Source organism: Eurosta solidaginis, chromosome 3 (genome assembly GCF_040869045.1).
Source record: "Eurosta solidaginis isolate ZX-2024a chromosome 3, ASM4086904v1, whole genome shotgun sequence".
Taxonomy (NCBI): Eukaryota; Metazoa; Arthropoda; class Insecta; order Diptera; family Tephritidae; genus Eurosta; species Eurosta solidaginis.
The window spans coordinates 115,302,588-115,309,812 of NC_090321.1; the positions used below are offsets into that span (position 1 = coordinate 115,302,588).

Here is a 7,225-nt window from a genome sequence, read left to right on the forward strand (position 1 = left end):
TTTGTATCATGTGTATAGATATGTTTTGAGTGAAGTGTCATTGGAAAGCAATACAATCAACACACAAGCACAATGGACTATGTATGTATGTGCACTTACGATCTGAGTGTCATTCTCTGTGCTATAGAACGTGTTACTGTGTTATGAGCATTTACCAGTTTGAGCGGCATTGCACAGTCAGAGGTGGCTTTCCGTACTTCGATATCGAGCAGAAACGAGTGTCGAAGTATCGTTTTTGCTTTCTCTAACAAAAATATCGTCGCGTTGTATCGGACGTTCGATGTAAACAGTTCGACACCAATTTTGCTATCGTTTTTCTTTTTCGCAGCTATTAACCGCATCAAAATGTAAGTTAAAAATTGTAATATTTTTGTGATTTAACATATTTGATATTTTTTTACATAGGAGCCAACAAACAAACGCTGCTCAGCGTTAGCTAAAAATAGCTTATAAAGTACTAATAACGGCCGCGCGAAGAAAAAACAGCTATGGAGCAAATTAACGGACCTGCTAAATAGTAACGGTCCTCCTGTAAAGGTGACGCAGGCATGGCAGAAAGTGCGTTGTGGCATTAGAAATTATACAAATTCTCTTTGAAAATGTATTGTTTGTGGTAACAACATACCTTTATTTCTTCTAGGTATAGACTGACTACAAATATAACACGAAACGCAAACTAACACAATGCATGAACAGTTTGAAAAGAACTGGCGGTGGCCCATATGACGCCTTTTCTTTAAACGACACGGACGAACGAATAATTGCCGAGCAAAAATAAATGAACATTTGTTGGGAGTTCCAGGCGCTACGTCACATGGAAGCAATACAGACCATCCTTGTTCTTCTAAGCAGTCGGAAGAAGCATTCATAAACGACTGCTTCACAGCAATTTCGAGCGCATATAGTTCATCTAGCAACGACGAGAATAAAGCGCCAGGTGAGTCGCCAAGAGATAATATAACTTCAGGATCAGTAAGCGACAACGAGCCACCACAAACTCCCAGAGCAAGAAAACTTACAGATCCCAAAATGAAAATTATTGAAAAAGAAATAGATAATCAGGAAAAATTTCAAACTGAAATCTTAAGGCTGTTAAAAGAAAGTAACGAAATTGGACAAAAAAAGCTGCAGTTAATGGAAAAACAAATTGCAATTGAAGTTCAGTATAAGAAAATTAAAGTGCAAGTAATGGAGGTGGATTTGGAAAAAGTAAAAGTTGAACTCTCTTTGCTGAAAGGAAAAATGAATAACAAATGAAGCTACCTATATGTATGTGTTAAATAAGTACAATGTTTATCTATTTTTTTATTTAATTAATTCGTCCTATGAGTGAACTTTTACGAGAATGAAGTGCAATTATATTTTATTTATTACCAATTTACAAACAATTTTACTTTATTTGCTACCAATTAAAATGAAATTCTTAAATAGCTGAATGGAAAAGATGGTCTTTTATTCTATTTCTTATTCTATCTGCTTCTCGGTTGCCTGTGTCTGGCGGGGTAGGTTCCATCACTCCTTCTTACCTAGAAGTTATAGCTTCATTGTTGGTACGAAAAGGAATATTTCGGCTAATGCACACATTATGAAGAGCGGCACACACGTTTGCAATTTTCGCAACAATTGTTGGGCTATATCTTGGTTTTCTGTCGTCTGATAATATCCTCCAGCGGCCTAAACGGGACGATGCAATTAAAGTTAATATATTTAAAATAGATTTAATTAATAAACTAACCTTTGTAAACGCCAATAGTTCTTTCAACAATGCTCCTAGATTTGCTGTGAGTATCATTAAAAAAGCTTTTCCTTTCGTCTGGCTCATCTTCTCGTAACCGGTACGGGGTCATTAGCCATGGTTCAAGAGGGTATCCCGAATCACCCAATAGCCACGAGTTTCTATTCCCACTGTTGTATTGTCGCTCCATTACCAGTCGCTCTTTTGAGGCCTTCCACACAAATGAGTCGTGTGCAGCACCTCCATATTGTGGGCATATAGCTTTGATCATTAGTTTATGATCACATATCTGTAATAAAGCATGTCCAATGCGTTTACTCAATAAACAGTTCTAAAGAACATATGTATATAGGTATGCACGTACATATATACTTACAATCATTGCATTAATGCTATGCTTTCCTTTTCTATTGAAATATATATGTTCATTTTCCACAGGTCTTAGCAACTGCAAATGAGTACCATCAAAGGCACCAACGACTGGAATGAATTTAAAAAAACTAAACTTTCGTTATTAATTAATTTATTGAGCTGCATTACCTCCAGGAAAATTATATTTTTGGTTAAACCACTCCTTGTATGGCTGAAAGTATTTTTCAAAAAGTATCCACTTTCTACAAAGATGTTCATCCATAGATACCAAAGTACTGCGAAAAACCTTCGACAATGTACTATGCCCCATTGGTGCTGTGTGTGCTCCACCAGTTTGCCATTGGTAACCGCCCCCTGCTAATATCTCCAGTGTTGCTGCTAGCCTCAAAATCGGAGGAATATACGTGCTTCGTACACCTTCCCTTAGGTTGATTTCTCTTAATATTTCCATAAAAATCTCTTTGGTTAGCCAGTATTTTGTTTGGAAGCTGTGAAATGCAAATGTACAGATTTAAAACTTACTCTTTGAAATGTGTATAATCTTACTATTTTTGTGGCAACTCCATAGGATTAGATGCATCTCTTATCCTTCTCCTATTAGTTGACGAGTTTTCCGCACTAAAATCGTCCAAAATCAAAAAATAACGCCAATTAAACATTTTTTGCTTTTTATTTTTTATTTATGGCACACACTTTTTGACAGCCACAAATCACTTTCCAAACACTTCCCAAAATATGAGAACGATAGTGCCTTTATCGAAATACGGAAACCAAAACGGCCCCGTCGAGGGTTCGATATCGAATTGAAGTATCGTACCGACGGGTGTCGACCATGGAATTACGGAAAGCCATCCCAGCTTTGTGCCATCGAGTGTGCCACTGTGTTTTAAATTAATCGATAAGTGTGCGTGTGCGTGCGCACATTACTGAGTGTTAACACAGCCTTACTACATACATATATTTATGTGTGTATAGATGCATATGTCATATATTTTTGTTTGGGCTCAAAGAGGATAAATTCAATAAGAGCCGTCACTCGTTATTTTTTGGCATTTAGTCGATGTATACTGAGAGGTAGTCGCTACTTTTTTTTTGGGCGAGATGTTTATAAATGTCTTCTATACATTTTCGTGGGGTATTTGTGTTCATTTTTCGACTGTGTTTAATTAATTAATTTAATTCTCTTTCCAAAAATCACAGTTGCACAAGGGGCCTACACGGCATGGATAAATGCCAGACAATTAAAAATGTCCCTCTCAGAAAACATTCGGCATCAATTTTTTCAATTTTCAGCGAGATACTCGCCACAAAATAACGAGTGACGGCTCTTATTGTATTTATCCTCTTTGTTTGCGGTTGCTTTGTTAATATTCATTTATTTAGTTATATTTACGTAACCAAAGTTGTGCTTGAGTCTTAAGCTAGAAATATCGGGGTCGTTATAACCTGCGCTGATCATAAAACTTTGTTTATTAGCAAACAAGTGTGTAAATGTTCATGCATAAATGTACATGTATTTTAATTAGATTAGATATATACACATATGTATGTAAGTTGTATGAAAAAATTTTGGTTTGATATCTTTTGGTTTGTATAAACATCTAATTGGTTACCATTAAAAAAATATTTTCATTGTCAACATTTTTTGCGAAGTCGGATGATTCAAAAGTTACCTAAGGTCTATGTTAACTTTTCAATTAAGTGGAAAAAAGTTTCCTAAAATTAAAGTTTGAAGCAATCCATTTTAAACGTAACAAAATTCTAGTGGAACTAGTTACTAGTTTCAAAAACGACTGCCTGTCTGTTTTTGCCGCTCCTTAAAATTTTGATTGTCCTTGAACGCGTTAAGCGCTGCAATATAAATACCCAAATATGCATATAAGCATATTCTAACATATGCACATGTTGTATTCTTGCAGATTCATTTCAAATCATATTCATATACGAGTGCATGTGGGTATCTCTATATAAACATAGGTAGATATGTAAATTCAAGAAACTGCGCAAGGGGTGATATGAAATAAAAATCCCATCTACTTATGTACTTACATACATATGTGTGTACATATATGTCAAACAAAAATCCCTACCATATTAATATTTTTAAAATAAATGTACATTTACACACTTGTTTACTAATAAACAAAGTTCCATGATCAGCACAGTGGATAACGACCCCGATATTTCTAGCTTAAGACTCAAGCACAACTTTGGTTTCGTAAATATAACTAAATAAATGAATATTAACAAGCACATATGCATCTATACACACATAAATATATGTATGTATACATACATGTGCATGCTCATATGTACATACAAGCGATGAGCGTTAGATAAACATAATTTTTTTTATTTTACTATTCGAACTATTCGAATAGTACGCACTATTCGAATAATAAGGAGAGGAATTCGAATAAATTGAAGCGAATAAACGAATAAAAAGTTCGAATAAATATTATTCGAATTACGAATACCTGGCGAATAAAAGAGTTTATTATTCGAATAATTTTTATTCGAATATTCCCACGCCTTAATAAAACCTTCTTACGGATTCACTGACTTATATAGACTTAATTAAATTTGGATGAATGCTTGGTATAGAACCGTACTAATGTGGTACTAATTGGCAATTATTCTGAATTAAACTGAGATTTTTGCGGAGACGGTGTCGCCCCTCGTAGAACATCGATTATTGATTTTAATTTCGCATCTTGTTGTTGCATAACTGATACCCAGTCATCAATAGTCAGCGCTTGTACATTACTCGTAGTCGCATGTGTCGATTCACGTAGTGCGATTGGTGCACATTGCATCAGCGTGACACATTGATGGTCCAGCCCGGTGCACAATATTGTAATCATATTCGAGAAGTTTGAGTAGCCAACGTTCTACTTGTGGAATCATTGCTTTGGTTACCTTTGCACCTGATGTAGCTTCGCAATCAGTCACTATAGTAAAGTGCTTCCCAGCAGGAACGTTCGAAAACATTACACGCCTCCACAACAGCTAGCACCTCTAGCTCATAGGCATGGTCATTTTTCTCCGGCCCTACGCACGCTTTACTAAAATACGCTACTGGTTTGAGATTATCATCTTTATCGCGTTGCAACAAAATACCGGCGATATCCTCACTTGAAGCATCTGTATGCAATTCATGCTCTTTTATAACATCATAGATAGTGAGAACTGGTGCGCCGCTATCGCGTCAATTAATTTTCTACACGCATCTTCGCATCTTCATCCACTTAAGTTCTTTTCTTTGTTGTCAACTCTGCTAACGGCTTGGCTATCGGTGCATAACCATGCACACACTTACGAAAGAATCCTGTCAGCCCAAGGAAACGGCGAACTTCTAATGGGTTACGAAGTAATGGAAATTCTCTTATTGCTAGCGTCTTTGTCGCGCCTGGCCTAATACCATTTTCGTCTATTTCATTCCCAAGGAATGATACAGTGCGTCCAAGGGTCAACCCTTCTTGTTCAGTTATTTTTAGAAATTCTTCCAAATATTCTAAGTTTTCATCTTCAGTGCCACTAGAGATGATCACTTCATCGACATAACTAATCACCTTTTTTTTCCGCAATCTGAATGGCATTCTAGTAAACTCGTAGTGACCATTGTGCGTCACAAATGCGGTAAAAGGTTTCGATGTCCCTTCCAATTCTATCTGGTAGTAGGTACTCCGACATCATAGAGTAGTGAAAAACTTTTTCTCAGCTAACGTGGCTAGCACATCATCGACAGTTGGCATCAGACATAGTTGCTTTAAGTAATAGCATTAATTTCATGGAAATTGACGCAAAGCCTATGTTCGCCGTTTGGCTTCCGCACCAAGACGCTGGGAGATGCATACAACGATTTAGATTCATAAATAATGCCTAATCGCAACAATTCTTCTATCACCTTCTCTACAACCTGCTGTTTAGGTATCGGAATGATATAAGGTGTTTTGGAAATTGGCGTGGACGTTGTTAACCTGTAGTAGAATTCACTTACATCTTTAAACACATTTGCCATCGCTTTATTTGCGAATCGATTAATATAACGATTTTGTTATTCAGTAACTATTTTGAATCGATATTTGTTTATAGACGATCAGCTGTATAAATTGGCTGCGTTAAAAATCACGAAATTAATTTCTGGCAATTTTAGTTAAAGAAGAATATCGGGACTTTAATTAAATACTTTCAAACACGAAAAGCTGTTTTATAAATCAAATGGAATTTGAGTACTTGGCGTACGTTTTATCATAAGATGAAGAATTACTAAGTAAATCGCCAGTGGTCAGACACCTTCTTAGAGAAGTAGATAACCCATTACACTTGAATGCAACGGAGTTTCGAAAGCTGTACCGACTAGCCCCAGACTTGGCTCATGACATTGTTTCTCAACTTGATGGTCAATGAATGGGTACAAGAATAACTGCGATATCAACAAAAAAAAAAAAAAAGAAATTCATACCGCATTTACTTACCTTTTGTTAAAATATGTAAAAACTTGCACAATAATGGCTTTTAAAAGCAGCATACGGAATTTGGTTATTTTTTTAGGTTTCGTTAAATTGTACTGCCACTTTTCTCCTATTAAAATGAAATTTAAATGTCATTTATTTCGAGTTGTTAAAACTAAGTTAGTGAATAGTACAATCGATAAGGCAAGCGACAAAATCGTTAATTAAAATCTCGACAAATCGCATCATTATAAGTTAGTGAATTCCACTATTGATATCCATTTTAAAACGCTTTGATTTCCCTAGGTCATAGAATTTTTCCCCAAAACAGTTATTATAAGTGCTTAATAGCTCAATTAATTTATCATCAGTAGCTGACTGCAGATTATCTCCTACATCAGCTGTGTTTCTATCGATAGCCATTATGCTACACGTACCACCCTCCATAACTACCTTTCCTTTTGATAATATATCGATTCCTATCAATGCTTCGTACTTCATTATCGATTCATCGATTACTAATAACTCAGCTGCATACACCACTTCATTGAACTTAATTCGTATAACCATTTTCTCTTTGCAGAACAACTCACCGCCGGCAAAACCAATAAATTTCTCTTCGCACGGTGTGAAACATTCGCAGCACCTATTAGCAATCGATCTC

At 35.9% G+C, this 7,225-nt stretch overlaps 1 long non-coding RNA gene across 1 annotated transcript; it reads right to left on the bottom strand.

Annotated features, from left to right (window-relative positions):
- Nucleotides 1-1,485: 1,485 nt before the first annotated feature.
- Nucleotides 1,486-2,194, bottom strand: LOC137246606 (uncharacterized). Its single transcript, XR_010951595.1, has 3 exons — nt 2,112-2,194; nt 1,736-2,024; nt 1,486-1,674 (listed from the first exon to the last, which is right to left on the bottom strand). It is a non-coding gene; the product is annotated as an uncharacterized lncRNA (long non-coding RNA).
- Between the last annotated feature and the right edge of the window lie 5,031 nt (nt 2,195-7,225).